The sequence below is a fragment of the Falco biarmicus genome, chromosome 2 (assembly GCF_023638135.1).
Source record: "Falco biarmicus isolate bFalBia1 chromosome 2, bFalBia1.pri, whole genome shotgun sequence".
NCBI lineage: Eukaryota > Metazoa > Chordata > Aves > Falconiformes > Falconidae > Falco > Falco biarmicus.
The window spans coordinates 55,531,519-55,550,742 of NC_079289.1; positions in this window are offsets into that span (position 1 = coordinate 55,531,519).

The window sequence follows — 19,224 nt, forward strand, 5'->3', positions numbered from 1 at the left end:
TTAACTACAAAATCACGAGGGCCAGCTGGTGCTCCTCACAGCTGCCCAGCTTTTCCTCTCAACCTACTGTCAGTGAATTTTCTTCGTAATCTCATTATAATCGCCCACTGGTGGACATAGCAAAGGCCCAAATATTGCTTCATAGGTCAGTGGCGTTTCTGCAGTCTGCTGCAAGGTTTCTCTCTCCCTTGTTAGTTTCCAGGTACACTGGCTAATTCTGTGTCTTTCAGTGTGTGAGAAAGAGCTTACTACCCAAAACAGATTTCTGTGTCAGTAGTCCTTTTTTCCTAAAAATACACATTATTTAGGCAGAAAGGTCCTTCACATCTCTCACAAAAATGACTTAATTCCACTTATGCATCTGTGAATTTTCTTCTCAAGTCTGAAGAAGTAACTCACAGGGGCTTTGGAGAAAGCCCAAACTCGTCATTCAGCCAAGGTTTCTTAGAGGTCTCCCACATCCCACTAAATACCCAAAATACCCAGTTACAAGCGGGCTGTGCTCTTTCTCCTCCCTTCTTTTCTCACTCCTCACCTCACAGTATCATCCTAGGCCTGAAAAATCTTTCAGAATGAAAGTTTAATCAAAGCTAGTGTGTTCCAGGAAAAAAAAAAAAAAACTTTTTGGCAAATCCATGTTTCCTGCTGATAAACATTTCTAACTAAAGCTCTCTGTCTGGCTCTCCTCCTGTATGCCACATGTCCCATCTGTCTTTGAGTCACCAGTGTCCCTATGACCATTTTCTTCTCCAGGCTGAACTGTCTTTTCCATCATTTGTAGCTCACTGGATTTTCTGTCTCCCTTCCATAGATCTCTCTTGTCTTTTGCAGCACTTAATGCTTCTCTTTTCAGACAAAGGCTGTAGCAACAAAGAGATTTGGTCGACTTATTTTGGGATTTTTTCAGGCTTTATCAGACCCCACTTTTAGCTTTTATTCTTTATTGTAATCATGTTCTGCTGAGTGTATATTCTTAATCATCTGACATAAATCCTGATGACTCTTTTTTCAATCTAGTGTATAATTAGAGCTTATAGACTACATTTTGGCTCATTCGTTCTGTTGTGGCAACGTTCTGTTTCTTCCTCGTAACTATAGCACACAGTTTCTCTTTTACTATTGTCTGCCATGCTGATGAGCCAGCAAGGCCAATCACAAAGAATTTGTGGGTTTTCTGTAGCAAGATTAACTGAACAGGTAACAACATCAGGAAACAATTCATATCGGTTCTATAACTGATTGTTTTGAGGTTTGGGGTTGGATTTTTTTCCCCCTTTTATTTTATTGTAACATTCTGGGCTTCATTTGATTTACTTTCACATTGGCTCTGTGTATATTATGTAACATAACTGCAGATTAACTGTTTAAATCTTTAGATAAAACAGACTAATTTTAAGTAGCCGGTCAATCTTAGCCTGCTTGTAAGAGCTACAGAGTGATGATCATTCTTAAAAATCTACCCAAAGACAAGTCGGAGGAGTTCGCATTTCAGCTCTGTGCTATTAGTTGAGTTTGAGGCTGCAAGAATACTTTGTAAGTAATCTATGAATACGTGTGTGTACTTAAGTGAGGAGAAAAAAAGCATTTGCATCTCCAAAATATTCTGAAGGTTCTTTTCAACTTTTACTTAATCTGAACACAAATTTACAAATGAAGAATTTGCATTCAGATGTTCAGGGATGTCAAACTACATAAATTGATGGACTCCTCCCAGGTTACTTTGTTTGTTGGCGAGCAATATCATTTAATTTCCACTAGCAATTTTGTTACATTTATAAAATTCAAAGAAAGGGTGTTGTTTAAGTACGTCTGATGTCCTGATTGTGATATCAATAGACATTTATACTTGCTTGTTCAATTTTTATGACTCCAGGCATACGAATATTGCTTGAAAGCATGCAAATTGTAAGCTCCAATTTTGATGCTGTATTTCTACATTAGTATTTAAAATAGTTAAATTTGAATTGATAGAGGTGATATTTGAATGCAAGTCAAGTCTAGAATAATATTTTTTTTAGACAGAAATAGGGTTGTGTTGAAAAAATCCCATTAAACATTAAACCTGCTTTTCTACTGGTCTGATTTTAGCATTTCAGCCTAACTTGACACAGAAGGGGGAAAAAAACCCAAAACTACTGATCCTGTTTATAGATCATACCTGAAACTAAATGGTACAGTTTCAGTTTTGGGAAAGTTTCAATCAAAATGAAAGCTAAAGAAAAATCTCAAGTTCTCCCATCTCCAAGCACTACTTACAAAGATCGAGTATTTAGCAGCACATGGCAGTGTGTGTGTATATATATAGCAGTGTAGCAAGGCAGAGTTTGAACTTTCAAGGAAAAGATCCTTTATGGCTTTGTAACTTTAAAGGAGTAATGTACCATGGAAAGAAATAGAAAAATATATACAAATGTTTTGATACATTTGTAAAATAGGTTTCACAGAGCCCAATATTTTTTGTGCAAAATGCCTTAAATCACTTTCTGTAGGGCTAATGCAATTGAATTTGTTTCTGTATATAGCCTTTTATAACAATGACTTCGGATGCAACACTAGACTTTTCTTTCCACTACAATCATATACAGCCTTATGATCACTAACTACAATAGAGAGACAATGAAAGCTCAACTTTATTAGCTGTACATGCACTTTTGGTCCACTTGTAGACTTAGGCCTTGGAAGCAAGAAGAGGCGACAGTGCCAAGAGCACCAAGACATTCCTGATGGGCAACCTCTACTTTTTCTCAGGCTCAAAATCCTTTCCCACCAACTCCTTTTCCCCTTTTCCTCTCACCCCATCTGTCTTCATGAAAGCCAGCTGTGTCTTAGGGCCTCAGGTCATGCCACCTAGCATTAGGCGCTTCAGGGACCACGTTGCTCGATTGTTTTTCTAGAACCTTACAGTCAGTCAGGAAAGACAGGCACCTCCATATCTGGGAAGAGGCTTACCTCTCTTCCCTGCACAGGCAGCCTGGAATGACAAGGCTTGTCATGTAGGCACCTCACTTAAGTGCCTGGAGGTAGATGCCACTGGTGAGATGGGGGATCCAGGCTTCACCCAGACTCTTTCCTGTCCTCCTTCTCAGCATAACGGTGCCTCTTCTTCATGCCAGTGCTGGAGTGAGCAGCCTGGAGAGGGATGCCACCCGGGGAAGTCATATTATTTTGTTTCTGGGCCAAACAAACCCTGATGTAACGAGTCATACAACTAACATGCATTCGTTGCTCTGAACGCTGCCCAATGCTGTTACGTTTATATTCTTCCTTGTAACACATTTGAACCTGTCAACTACCCAAGCTGCAAAACAAAGGCAACTGCCTTCAGTGAGCATATGCACAAGGGATGGAGCTTAAGCAGGTCTCTCCTGAAATCGCAGGTGCCTTTCCAAGGCTGGTGAGAGCGGAGCACAGGGCTCAAGCCAGCTCCAAGAGTTAGCAAGGGGTAAGGTGCACCTCACCGAAGGGCAGAAGGCAGATTAATACAGTGCCTCAAGAGTAAGAACTGCAATAAAGGATACCCTTCGGGTTTAATCATTAATGCACTTAGTCGTTTGTCAGTCTCAGGCCCATACTACGTCAATGAAAGGAAAACACACATCTTCTAAGAGGTCTGTAGAGAAAGCAAGGTTAATATACACAGGTTAATGCTGACAAGCCACTAACATACCTCTTGCAAAATAGCTTATTGTTATGACAGAAAATAACTTATTAAAGCTGAAAATAATTAAGTGCAGTTTCCTCTGTATCCCCCACCATCTCCATAATGAGAAAATCCTTTTTCTTTCTACAGCCTACTTTCTGGGGGTTGGTACTTGAAATGCGGCAGAAACCAAAAGCCCTAGCTGTAGAGCACCCATTCAGTGTCCGATTTCCGAGGTCTCCTGCTCTTCCACTTTGTTTTGCTTTTTGCATTTCTGAGAACAGCACGCTCACATAGTACATGTGAGTGTGCATTTCTCTCCCTGTACAGACATTTATTTACACATATACACACATATATATCCATAAATATAGCCACAAGCCATTAAATTTTGAGTGCATAGGCTATGAGAGTATTGGAAGTATTGTCAAGTATTTACAACAATACTTGACACAGACCTAATGAGGAGAGTCCCAGGCAGGGACTTGTGCTTCAGAGATGATTATAGCTTGTGTCTCTGTAAGTGTTGTTGCAATTTTTTGAAATAATTGTGGAAAAGAGTGAGTCTGCAGAAATTATTTGGCAACATCTGCTGGCAGTAGTAAGGAAAATGTTAAAAAAAAAGTCAACTATCCAAATTAGAACTGCAACCTAAATAGTATCTCATTCACAGTATTTTGGGGCTTTACTAATATGAATTTCATTATTTCTTGGTTTCTATTTGAACTCAAAAACCACTTGTAAAACCTCACCAAGCTTTTCAGAACCCCTACCTCCTTCCTTTCAGGCTACAATAATTGTTAAGTTATGACTTTTCTATATTTATGAGAATATGTTCTTCAAAAATCAATTGGGTAAGATACTGATGATCAAAACTGTCATCCTATTTGCTGGTTTTTAAAAAAAATAAATTCATAATCCATGAAAAGTGGCTTTTACTTCTAACAGTACCATCTGATCACCCTTAATTGAATTGCAGCTTTATAATCATACTGCCACTGCCCATCACCCAAGAATGACAAGACACAACTATACCCCATGGATTACCCCCACAGCCACTGGCTCTTTTTCATCACATCTTTCCTTTCTACACACTTTCCTCCAGAAAGTTTTGATTAGTAGATATGCATTCAGGTTTCCCTGTGGCTAAAAAGAAGGGAAGTGTTTGACATTTTCAAGACAATCTTAGATGGTACTGTTCGGCCCATTGCTTTTCCAGTTCCCTTGAGTTTTTATTCAAGTCCAGTGCACAATAGTTAATGTGGTTTTCACAAAGCAGTGATCAATAATGTAAATACCATTTCTTCCCTCAAGACTTAGAATGAATTATGTGTTTCTTAAGCTTGTTTCTTTCACAGTTTGTCATGTCAAGGATGTTAAAGATGATATTTGGAAATCACAGAACAATTAAAGCATAAACTGCTGTGTTCCTGTCCATTAGTAAGAAAAGTTTGACTGCAGGGATATTTTGTTGGAAGGGTTGTACTTACAGTCATTTACATACATATATATATACACACACACATATATATATATATTTGTAGTGCTGCACCTGCTTCTTTCACATACCTTAAAATTACTACCAGATAATGAATGACCTCCTATTAAATGCATCTTCCTGAAACATAGGTATTAGAAGACCTTGCTGCTCAGCCAAGGCAACTTTTCCTGGTGTAATATTATGCTACTAGACAAAGGCATTTGAAAAAGGCCACATATTTTATTTTCTAAATCAATACTTTATTTTGCTGTCTACTGAAAAATCCTTTTTTAGTGCTTACAACACATTTGAGAGTTAGGATAGGATTGTAATATTCAGTAACAGACTGAGACAATAACTAGCATTCTTAAAGATTGATTTTATTTGCTCTGCCTTTTGCTCTGCAAACATTACCCACATAATGTTTTTCAGACAAATTGTACCTTGTTAGTTTCCCTGCTTCATAGTATGCATATATTAATGAATACGTATTTTCATTGACAACAGTGTAAGGCAAGTTATTTCTCTCATACTGTTATTCTACTGTTTATTCATGTGCATATTTTAAATTTGCAGTGGCTTGTTGGAAAGTCTAATTGATTGTCACTGATTAAAGACGAAGTTTTGCTATTGTTAAGACACCATTACATAAAATTCTGATCATTACATAAAAGTTTTAATTCTGATTATTAGATCTTAAGGATATTCTTTTCAAAATCACAGCAAACTCTTTATCAGTGCATCTCCACAAAAACACTGTGTTAAAAATGTTAGAAAACACAGTTTATCCAGTCATTATAATGAGAAATAAAGAGACTTTTCTCAATTAAACAAGAAGATATATTGACTTTTATATTAATCTTGCCATAATTGGACTGGTAAAGCATTAGAATACAGAATTCACAATTAAGTAACTGTGCAGAGAGCACCATATCTCACTCTAAAAAGATCAGATTGCTTGTCAGGAAAGTCTTACTTTCAACTACAACACACAAAGTCACATGCAGACCAGTGACTATAGCTATCCAGTTGCAGCAACCACTGTGGCATGCAACATCAAGAAAGCAATGAGGGAGTCAAACTATCTGCCAGCCGGTGCCGTGAGATCTCGAATGTCTATACTATCAACAGACAGAAATAGGGAAACACATTCTTTCCACCAGCTGTAGGTGCATATATTACATGTTGTTCCTACTTCTCTCCCTTGACAGTACAGAGGATCCTTGGTCTGGCATCATGCTAATAAGCCGTGTGAATGATTCATGACCATCTTTGGTTTAGAAACCATTATAGACATGCACAAGGCCATGGTAGGTGGTTTGCGCACAACCCATTAACCCAAGTATTAAAGACAGGTGATCAGAAATTGTCATTTTTGGTGAGGTAACTATTCCCAACGTGCACGGATAGGGACTCCCCAGTGTAACTTCTTTCAGTCCAAAGTTCTAGTGTTACAGCAATCTGGACAATGCAATTTATGCTGTGTGAGGACTATGCAATGGAGGATCAGAAACGCCTTCCCCAGCTTCTCTGGTCCTCCTTTCACTGAAGCTAGTGAGAGTTTGCCGTCGGCTCCAGTACCAGGAGAGACATATCTAACAAGTTTGATGCTAAACATTTAAATCTGCGCTTATATTCTCGGTGTCTCTCTCTCAAACAACACTGATGACATTTACTTTATTAGTTCATAATTACAACAGTAATAAAGTGTGGGGCGATCTTTTACACTGTTGCTTAATATTCAGTACTGTATGTATATATATACTTGACACCTCAGTGAAGACTTTGACATGCCTTATTCATTCTAGTTATTTCTATGGTATTGTTTTTGTTAGATTGCTTTACCATATAAAGAATAAAACTATAACTGCTCTGACTTGAAATTGTCCAATTCATTTTTATCCAAGATGTGTTAAACAAATCTAAATCACGTTCATCAGTTCTTCTCGTTCTCATCACCCCTCACTCACACCATGAAGGCAATGTATATTGGTGGTTTGAAAACAGGGATTTGACATTCTCTGATGGACTACAATAAATATCTGAAGTAAGTACCTGCCTCGTGTCTTGTGGTTTCTTGGCTGCAAAACAAAAAGTGCTCTCTACAGGCCAGCAATGTTAATCGCATGACTGTCAGCTACAGGAGAATCATGAAGTAAAATGAATCTTTAAAATAATTTATGAGGAGTTCATTCTACAGTATTCTTTTTCCAGTTATATTTATGTGCCAGGCATGTTCCCCTAAAAATCTGTCAGAGAAATGAAGAACATTGTGGAAGTGTCAAAAGTCATGACATCTAGGGATGACATTTCAGGCAGAAGTTATATATTTATTCTCTTGCAAAAGGTGAGAGCTTTCTGTGACTATATTTAAGTGCTGTGGTTTAACCCCAACCGGCAACCAAGTACCACACAGCTGCTCACTTGCTTGCCCCCTACCCCGCAACCCCCAGTGGGATGGGGAGGAGAACTGGAAGAAGGTAAAACCCATGGGTTGAGATAAGAACAGTTTACTAATTTAAATAAAGTAAAACATTATTATTATAATTATTATCATTATTATTGTTGTTATAGTAGAATGCTAATGAAAAGGGAGATAACAAAAAGAGGAATAACACCCAAGGAAAACACATGATGCACACCACAACTGCTCAGCACCCGCTGACCGATGCCCAGCCAGTCCCCCAGCAGCGATCAGTGGTCCTCAGCCAACTCCCTGCCCCATGTATATACTGACCATGCCATTCTATGGTTTGGAATATCCCCTTGACTAGTTCAGGCCAGCTGTCCTGGCTCTGCTCCCTCCTGGCTTCTTGTGCCCCTCACCACTAGCAGGGCATGGGAAGCTGAAAAATCCTTGACTTTGGGTAAGCACTACTTAGCAAAACTGAAAACATCAGTGTGCTATCAACATTAGTCTGATACTACACCCAAAACACAGCTCTGTACCAGCTACTAGGAAGAAAATTAACTCTATCCCAGCCAAAACCAGGACAGTAAGATAGTTTTTAAAATGATACTTAACTGTTAATTTGACTTTTTAGTTCTGAGTCTGCCACCATGTACTGTTCATTTCAGTATAATTACTATGGACTGTTTCAGTGTAACTATTATGGATTATTACCATCAAACAGTAGTTGTGCAACATTATATCATTAAGGGAAGGTTAATCAATAATTCCAAGAAGGAACTAAAACAAAAGATCTTCTTGCAAAGTCAACTGTAACTGTAACTGTAACTAGAGGGTCAACTATTGTTTGAGACCCCCCAGAAGTTTTCTTAAATACCTGTAAGGAGCATGCATGATGCTTAATTAACATAGTACCACCTATTATTGGGAAATGAATGAATGTGTATGACTCATATGTGCATAAGCTTATGTATGGTCTATATAATCTTGCCTGAATGTAACATATGGTATGCACGTTAGGTGGAATGATCCCACATGCATTCAGCACTGCAATAAAGGAATGCCTGCTTCCTAATGGTACACTGGTGTTAAGGAGTTTTCTTATTCCCAATTTCAGTGACAAGTCAATCAAATTGGGAGCTAATTTAAGGGTAGCATTTTATTGCAATTGTTGAACAGCTTTTTTAAAAAAAAAAAAAATAAGACTGCCCATGACACAGGAATCTTAAAATGTAAATCAGTCTTGTTCTTTAAGAAATGTGGGATCTGGCAAATTAGAGGGGTCTGTTTCTCCATTTTAATTTGATGACTTCTAATTCCTGCAGTGGAGTCTACTAGGCATTTAAACTGTTAATACAGCCTCCTTAAAATTCTTCTGTTGATTTGGTTCTAAGTTTAAGAGTTTTGTTCAGCTGCCTACATATTGCTGTCTGGTGTCACTTGAAACAACTTAAGCTAGCCAAGACATCTGCCCAGAGCCAGAGACATGACACAGGACCTGCAGAGGCCTTTCACCCTTCCGGATTGGCAGCTGGAAGCCCAGCTAGGGTAGTCTGAAGAACCTTAAATTAAACTAAAGGTCTAAGTTTAGACAAAAGAATCAATTTCATGAATCTGGATGAGATGAATCCCACCTTAACCTGGTACAAACCTGGATCTGGGTGAAGTGAATCTCACCCGAGGAAGTGGGTTGTTGCCTAAATAGGAGCACTACTGCCATTCTGGGTACTGCAGGGTTCGGTTCAGCTGCCCGCTGGATCTGTTGAATAACCTCTGTCTACATCTTGTAGTCCCAGTCATCATGCCTTGGATTTTCTAGGACATCTAAAATGGCACTGGACACTTCGGTGGGGCTCATTGAGTCATGGCTTCTATTGCATCCAAGGTATCTGTGTGTAGCTGGCAAATGTGCAGAGCAGCAAGAAACCCATGCTGGAGCCACTGCACGGCACCGCTGGGCATCTCCAATGGCACTATACTACCTGCCTCTGGGTACCCACATTAGGTGTCTAAGATAGATGGAGCCTGCTACCTTCTGGAGGGTGTCTGTCATTGAACAGAGAGACCAGCAGCTCTCAGTATTTGTGAACAAATTGTTTGTGCAAGGCTGGGAATGTACTCACTTGTTCAGAGCAGGCTGCTGTGCTCCCCATCCCAGACCAAAACACTGAATTTTCAAACAAAAAGTAGTATTTTGCAGTTTTCAGCCTCTGAAAATTATTTCCAGGTTCTAATAATTTTGCAGTATTCTTTACTTTCTTAATACAAGGCAAACCTTGCTGTGCATGTTTTGTGCTCTACAAGGAAGAAAAAACAATTGCTAATCATAGAAGAGCTTAGTGGAAGCATCAGTTTAAAATTCTGCTACCTGCCTGAAGAGATATTATCTGCAACAATGCATAGAGTCTTCTGTGAATCATGGAAAATCTGTCAATTAGTAACTCCTTTAATTATTATTCTTTTCTCAGGCACCTACCACAAGGTTCTATTAATTAATGGTGCCTTGCTTTAAATCCTGCTGGAACAGAAAGAAAATGTGAATTGCTAGAGATTTGATTCAGATAAGTGTCCGAAATCTGGCTGCCTATTCAAACACTATTGAATCCTTTTAGTCTAGAAATACTATGATGACCATTTTCTCTGTCAGTTTTCTGATATTTGTTTCATTACTGTATGAAGCACTGCAAGTCTATTATGTTTTTTTGTCCCATCAGAATGCAAATAAAATTCAAGAAGAATGCAATGTGAGAAAGTATTAAAAGAAGTGAAAATATAACTAGCTAACTGTTTGAAAATAACAGTTGCTTTTATTTGAATGGCAAGTAAAGGTTCTGGTCTGTTCTTTCCCATTCTAAAGATGATATTTGAAAATCAGCTTTAGCAATTAAATGATATTGATATATTAAATTCTGAGACTTTGCTAAATTTATTAGTACACTCTTGTTTTAATACACTATTGAACGTAATCTCATATTTGCATCTGTGAAATGCATATCCATTCACTTGAATGTTTCGGTAGTATAGATGGTAAACATTAACAAATCGATTCAACTGTTGTCACTAATCCAGGAAAAACTGTGGCCTAAGGAAATGTTTTCTGATGCATTGCTAAGCTCAGACATACCAGAGAGCCATCAAATACAGATGCAAAGCTAATAGACAGAATGTGCAGGTGTCAAGTATTTGCAGTATGATGCAAATGCAAGAAAAAACTCCCCTGGAATTCAGATCTGCATGAGGAATGATATTGTCTTATGAGCAGAGAGTCGATGGCCCACTTTTGTGCATCTCGACATGATGGATGGCACTCACTACTGAGATCAGCTTCACCTGACTAAGGCCAACCCACGGGAGGGAGTGCAGGGCTGGGCAGCCCACACAGCTGGGGCTCTGGGGACTGGGCAATGAGAGAGCATTAAAAATAGGACGGGCTTGGAGAAGGGACTCACCTACTGCAACAAGCCAGCTTTGATTCTTGTAATTACTGCAAATAGATTATTTGATGAGATGGTGAGTATGGGAGAGAGGGGAGGAAAACAGAAGTAATCCAAGAGCCACAGAATAATAGAATTAAAAGGAAAAAATTGAGCTGAGTATCAGTAAAAGTATCTTTAAAGTGAAATAGATACGAATGCCAATTTTGGCTCCTGATTTTATTTTTTGGGATGAAGTTTCTCTTTCTTGGTTTTTTTTCTGATTAATGATTTTCTTCAATTATGCATTTAGTCAGTTTTGGCACAGACATTAATTAATACAACACAATCAATAAAACTATTATAAATACAGAATTCTTCACAACCTCTTAATCACATGTTAAAAGTTTCCATCTCTTAATTGTAACCTTGACTATACTTAAAACAGCTTAGAGTACATACAATACAAATTATTATACTTGGGAGAACTATTTGTGCTACACATTTTATAAAGCTTTTTCATAATACGGCTAGGTTTAAGCTTCATTCTACCTTCTCCCACTGCTACGAATATTAATAGATTAGTTACAGAGTGAAATAGATATATTTGTAAAGCAAGGCAGAAAGAGCGAAAAGGACAGGGCAAGCAATGTAGAAGAGAGGAGGGAGACCGGAGAAGTCTCCAAAGGAACCATCTGAGGTGAAATCTCTGGGAACCTCCCAGCAGAAACCATACAGCTGGGACAATCCTGCGCTGTAATGCAAACACACTAGAAATTCAGATAGGTTTGGGTTTTTTTCTTTTCCCAGCTGCTGTGAAGCTTGCAAAACTTTGTTTCCCAGTTCAGTAATTCTCACTGTACATGTAGTTACAGCGCCCTGAAATATTGAAATATCTGGGGGGACCCCTCTCTAAAACAATTTCAAAGGTACTTAACCATGCCACAGCCACAACTGAAAACAAAGGATTTGCTATTTTAGAGCAAGTTACTCCACTACATACTCCATGAAATGTGGAAGGAAAAAAGTCTGATATTCCCTGGCTGCAAAATGAATTTACTGGAAGTTGTCAGGCAAAGGCAATATTGCAAGTAATCATTTTGTCGTTCAATAAATTCCCATTCACTTTTCTGTGTAAAACCTGCCCTTACCTTGCTTCTGAACAAAATAAATGGTGGAACATTAGAGAAAAGTAGAGAGCAATTTTGTGCAATGCTACTAGAGGTGTGCTTTCCAGGTAAAAACCATACTGTTATTGAATGACTGACAGCAACTAAGGCAAAAATGAGCATGAGACAGGCTGTTGTGATGAGCTGACATAAATTCATCTGTCTGAATAACACAATTAAGTGTACATCAGGAAAACGTGACTAGTGATCCCCAGCCCAAGCTAAAATATTTAGATACAGCCAAGACTGAAATGAGAAGTATCGCTTTTTTTCTCCCTTTTCAGTTTTACGTAGAAATATACCTTTTATCTTTGTCTGTCCTAGCGCAGCCACCAGTGTACACTTCTTTCTTACCAGCAGACAGACATAGTGTAAACGAGCACTGAGCTCTGTCATGTCTCTCCCTGTGTCACATCCCTGATCAAGTATTTTCAGTTGGGAGGCTGCATTTTAAAACAACAACAAATTTGATATTAAAAACAAATGTTTGCATTGTTTTTTGCAAAATCATGATCCTAAGATTACACATGGAAAGTGTTGGAGGGAAAGAAAAGGAGGTAGGAAAAAGTGCTTGGCCTCCATAAAAGGGTGGTTCTTCCTTCCGTTAAAAATCCAGCTTTTTCTTTTCTTGGAAAGGATTGTACTTTGCCTTCACAAGCAGTATTTTTCAAAGCTCTGAGCTGAATTCTAAATCCGTAAGGTCTGGCACACCAGGTGTACACTTCCGCAGAAGACGGGATTTCTACATCTCATCAAAGCTTCCATCTCCAGGCTTGGGGAGGAGATGCAGCCCCCTTGGGATGTGACACGAATCTTAGAGCTGCTCTAAATGAAACCATTTGTTCACACTCTGCCAGACAGCTAGGCCAAGGGGACCAGCGAGAGCATAGCATGCCAAGCAAGAGTGCACCTGCTAATCACGAAGCCAGTTGTTAACATAGGTCCTAAGGACTTAAGTAAATTTGATGTGCATCTGGAAAAGCTGAGCACAGCGGCTCTCCTAGCCATGCTCTCACCGTGCACAGCCAATTGGAGCAACACAAAAAGCAGCAGCTCTTTGGCAAGGTCTCCCCACCCTGAGCAGCCGCTGACCATGGGCTGGCAGGACACAGCAGCATGAAAGAAAGTGGAAGAATTTGTTGATAAAAGCCAGGCTGGAGTCTGAAAGTCCCTGGTAAAAGTGAAAAAGAAACCCAAGGAAGAAGGTTTAATAAGCACTTCAGGCTCTATCCCAAAAAACGCCAGCCTTATTCCTGAAAATAACAGCTTCTGAGTATTTAATGTGTTTAGTAGCTTTTCAGTTAACCCAAGTAGAGGAGTCAGCTGTGAAACCGTTACAGATATTTGAGCAATAATACCTCCACATAAAAATGAAGTTGATGAAAGGTATTTTCAAGCAAAAGGCACCCAAAAAAAAAAAAAAAAAAAAAAAAAGACATTGAAATTCAGGAGACCTTCCTGTAAGTCAGAAATGAAAAGAATCTGCCAAGAGGCAGAATTGACTCAACCCTCAGAGATGGATGGCAGCGAAACAGGCCTGGAAGCAGCCTGGGATGCAGCAATGAAATCACCAGGTGAAGGAAGCTGCAGGAGGGGTCTGTGTGGCCCCACCACTGAACAGTTAAGCACCTGTCTCCCAGGCATCGATCCACATAATAGAATTCACGATAGCCAAAACAGACAGCTGACCTCTCCTGCTACATGACTGCAGAGAATCAGGAACCGCAGGAGACAGACCCACCACAGGCAGAACCACAGTGCTGAAAAAAGCAGCTGTTGAATCTAGTCTGTAAGAAAGCCTGAGGGCAGAGATAAGGGCTGAAAGGACCTCATCTGAGCTAAGATCAAGTGACTGCCTTCTTTATTCAGGCACTTGGAAGTGCTGCCAAGAGCAATGGCTGGAATCAGCCCATACTTTCTTTCCATCCTGCCTGTTGAAGTTACTCCAAGGTTCACGGGTTTGTTGACAGGCCAGAGACAACAAGGCAGTGAAGGGAGGAGAGAGGAATGGGGAGGGATCTTCTGCTGTGGAAGAGACCTGACTGCTTATTCCCTCTCTACTGAATAGCTTGGTGTGTTCAGGTTTCTCACTCTCATAGTCACATTTACCAGCTTGGTTGCTGTCTGCAGATCCCATCTGTCCTGGCACGAGAGTGGCCTCAGGACCTTCTGAAGGGGGAACACATGACAATGGTAACATCATCAAGAGTGCAGATAGGATTGGTGAAGATCAGGACAGGCAAAATGAACCAGACCTACAGATTCTGCAGTCAGATGGATACCTGGAGAGTTCTCATATTTTATCCTTGGAGGGTGCCCTGCCAACATCGGAGCATGATTTTAGATCTATACAATGCAATGGCTTATACATTGGCTTAATGTGAAACCCAGTGTAGAGGTAATTTTTTATGCCCATGGTCTTCCAGCCTTTAGGAGAGGAGTTGGATGCCCTCTCACAAGGAGAGAGCTGGTATGAGAAAAATATAGCCAGCACTGGTACCATTTCTTCTGGCCGCCCAGGTCTTGGAAAGCCTAGTTTCAGCAAACAGCACTGGAGAGTGAGTATCTGCTGTGCCTCAGCTTCGGGAGCACTGAAGCACAGCAGGAGATAGATGCAGTCTTGTTCGTAACCTGACTTTCTCCAGGCAGCTGTGTGCAGGGCACTTAACTGGCTGCATATATAGCATGAAGGGACAAAGCTGGCCCTTTTCGTTTTCTTCGTGGTTGCCATCAGCCTACGTGCCTCGTTCTGTAAGTGTGTACCTTCACTACCACGTTTAGCTGATGGTCTTTAAATCTGCTTGTCCCTCTTTTCTCCCACCACAAGCACAGACACACGCCTCTCCCAAAAGAAAGTCAGTAGTGGCATTGCAACTTCCAATTTTACAATAGTAGCCATGAGATGGGGTTGCTTTACATTGCTGCTTTCCTCAGTCACAGGCAGAATTGGAACAGATTCCTTTTCAAACATTTAGCTAAACGGCCAGCAAGGAGATTTAATTTAACTCAGAAAACAGGTTCTCACTAATTCCTTCAGAGAATTTTCATGATAATCGTTTGCACAAAGACACAGGCCATGACTGACAGAGATGATGTGGCTGCCACCAGCTTACTACAGAGTCAAAAAATTAGGCATCTGACCCGCTGGGTGACTCAGAAAGAGGCATTAGCTGCCCGTGGATCCAGTACAGCCAATTGAGAGAGCAATTAACTGGTAACTAGAGAGAATTAAACTCCTCAGAAAGCTAATCCACACAAAAGTCTTACACACAAAGCTGGAAGCTGCATGGGTCTAGCTAACACAAAGGCTGAGAAAGGGATGTTTTTGAGCACTTGTCCCTCCCCGGGGCTTAAACATCCCATTTGCAGCTGCATGTTACATGCTCCTGTTTGAATTAGAGCCTTTTGTCAGAAGAAAGGAACAATTCAGCAGGATTTATTTGAAAAGTGGGGGGATGGTGATGATTACACCCATCTCAGTTTGGAGTCATTCAAGAGCATACCTCCCATCTGCCAGCAAAGTGTCTTGAGTAAAAAGCAGCCACAAAGATGGATGCGTTGGTCCCTCATCCTTCCTGCCTGGGCTGGGCTGGGTGACTGCTCCGTTGTGAATGTGAGAGAAAAAAGTGAGAGGCAGTGGTCCATGGGCACCAGCTGAGGTCATGCTTTGCACTGATTTGTAGAACCAAAATCCCAGGGTGTTCTGGGCACGGTGGAGACTGGGGATGGTGTGTTTTCAGCACTGTTTCCCTCAGCTCAGCAGTCTAGGGGAGCCTTTGAGAGCCCCTCTTCATCCCGCCCCAGCAGTAATAGCTTCAGTACAACTTATGCAACAAGAGGCTGTTGCACCTGCATAAACCAGCAACAAAAAATGCCTTTTCTGTAGTTTGGGATGAATGGAACAATAAAACATGTGAAACTAACCTTTACAATCAGACTTGCTACAGGATTTCCTCCCTCTGTTTTTTAATGTGCCTATGCTCACTTCCTTTCGCTTTAAGCGTTTCATATAAAATTTATCCGCACTTTTTCCTGTCACCAAGGACACAACCCTCCCTGGTTGCTAGACCAGGGCTGTACAACGTAAAAAGGGAGAAAACCAGCTTTCTGGTGTCCCCAGGTAATTTTTCAGTAAGCCGCGAGAGGGCAGGTTGTGCTCTCGATACAGCTTGCTGCAACGAGGTTTTCACAAGCGAGTGTTAAAAGAATTTTAACTGTGTTTAAAACTGTTAACAGTTTTAAAGCCCTAATTATTAAACTAAGGGCCTGCGAGTGGAAAGAGTAACGCACGGATCTTTGACCCCGGTATTTCTAATGTGCATAGTATCCATCTAATGCCTTCATTGCTTTTCTTCTGGAGCAGAAAATACCTTTCCATTCAATTTACAAGTAAGAACAGAGCAACTCTCCCTTGTTTTACCCAAGAGCTCTTAGGGAAAAAGGAGTTCTAACAAGTTAGCTGCTAAGCCACACTTTCTACATTTCTCCCTTCTCTCTCTCCTTCCTCTATGCCGCTACCACTGTCACTTGCCCATAACCAGGGCAGCTGGCAAAGCCACCACTTGGGACAGCAGTATCCAAACCTCCAAGGTGGTGAAGCTAGTCAGGCACACACCATGCCCTGTCACCCCAAGGAAGAATCCCATTCACCCTTGAAAACAGCAGCCTAACCCGGCTCCTAAACTTTGGCATCCACATCACATGAAGGACAAAAAGGTGTCGATCTCCATCCAACAGCATCTCTAAATCAGTATTTAACATGAACTGGTGCCTCTTGTGGGTTGTTCAGCCTGGAAAAGTAAAGGCTCAGGGGACACCTTACCATGGCCTTTTAATACTTGAAAGGGAGCTTATAAGAAAGATGGGGACAAACTTTTTAGCAGGGCCTATTGCGACAGGACAAGGGGTAATGGTTGTAAACTAAAAGAGGGTAGATTTAGACTGTCAGGATATATATTTAGATATAAGGAAGAAATTTCTTACACTGCAGGTGGTGAAACGCTGGAACAGGTTGCCCGGAGAGGTAGCAGACACCCCATCCCTGGAAACAGTCAAGGCCAGGCCGGACAGGGCTCTGAGCAACCTGATCTAGTTGAAGATCTCCCTGCTCACTGCAGTGCAGGGTTGGACTAGAGGACCTTTAAAGGTCCCTTCCAACCCAAACTATTCTATGATTCTGTGTGAACACTCATAGTCTCGTCCTGCTGGAAAGTAGCTGACATCTCCTCCTTGAGAAGGGCACATGGAAACCTCAGACCTGGCTGCAAACTGACACTGATCAGGGTCCAACTGATGTGATACGCGGCCCAAGCCAGGCCTCTGGAGACCTCATCTGATGTCCCCAGCACCAAGTCACACTGGTCCCTACATGGTAAACCCCCCCAAAAGGCAACCTGAATTGGGAGCTGTGGTACTGGGCCGAGTGACTGTACAAAAAGTGCTCCAACCATTGGCATCTTGGGCATGAACCAGGAACAAGTGTGCTGGGATGCCCCAAAGGCACCACAAAACAGCAGAAATGGCAGCAGATCATTGTCCACCTGATGCAGCAAGGGCTATCTGAGCATATGGTGAACAAATCGTAACTTTTCTTTGCCCAAAAATGTCCCCATTTCAGAGGTAAGTTTTGTGAGTTATCCCAGTTCAAAGCTAAGTGTATGTGAAGACCTACTAAGATCTTCTTTCTAGTCCACACAGCTAGTATTGAGCAGGCCTAAATCAAATATAATAAATCATTATTAACTGGAATTTTTTAATCAAGGCTACAAAAGCATAGTTTTTCTAAGACTCAGAACCTCAAAAAATACAAAATCTGAGCAGTCCATTAATGTAATGTATTCAGAACCAAAGCTGACACAATCTATTCCGGACTTCGTTTCCTGTGTAAAAACCCTGTCTCAAGATAACATAGAAGAACCACCCAAAGGTGGTCCAAATCTATGTCTACATAGGGAACTTGTAAAGGGAAATAAGGAAGACCCAGGAAACCACAAGCCAGTCAGTCTCACCTCTGTACCTGGCAAGATCATGGAGCAGATCCTCCTGGAAAATATGGTAAGGCACATGGAAAATAAGGAGGTGACTGGTGACAGCCAACATGGCTTCACTAAGGGCAAATCATGCCTGACAAATTTGGTGGCCTTCTATGATGGGGTTACAGTTTTGATGGCCCAAGGAAAAGCAACTGACATCATCTATCTGGATTTGTGCAAAGCGTTTGACACCGTCCCACACAACATCCTTGACTCTAAACTGGACAGACACAGGTTTGATGGACAGACCACTCAGTGGATAAGGAGTTGGCTGGATCATCGCACTCAGAGAGTTGTGGTCAACAGCTCAATGTCCAAGCGAAGACGAGTGATGAGTGGCATTCCTCAGGAATCGGTATTGGTACCAGCGCTGCTTAACATCTTTGCTGATGACACAGACAGTGGGATTGAGCACACCCTCAGCAAGCTTGCCAATGACACCAAGCTGTGTGGTGCGGTCAACACACTGGAGGGAAGGGATGCCATCAGAGGGCCTTGACAGGCTTGAAAGCTGAACCTGTGCAAACCTCATGAAGTTCAACAAGGCCAAGTACAAGGTCCTGCAGATGGGTTGGGGCAATTCCAAGCACAAATGCAGGGAGAGCAGAGAATGGATTGAGAGCAGCTCTGAGGAGAAAGTCTTGGGGGTGTTGGTGGACAAGAAGCTCGACATGGCACAGCATTGTGCACTTGCAGCCCAGAAAGCCAACCAAACCCTGGGCTGCATCAAAAGAAGCATGGCCAGCAGGTCAAAGGAGGTGATTCTCCACCTCTACTCCATTCTTGTAAGACTCCACCTGGAGTACTGGTTCAGTTCAGCTCTGCGGCTTCAAACATAAGAAGGGCATGGACCTATTGGAGCAAGTCCAGAGGAAGTCCACAAAGATGATCAGAGGACTGGAGCACCTCTCCTATGAAGACAGGCTGAGACAGTTGAGATTGTTCAGCCTGGAGAAGAGAAGACTCCAGGGAGACCTTATAGCACCTTCCAGTACCTAAAGGGGGCCTACAGGAAAGCAGGAGAGGGACTTTTTACACGGGCATGTAGTGACAGGACAAGGGTTAATTGCTTCAAACTGA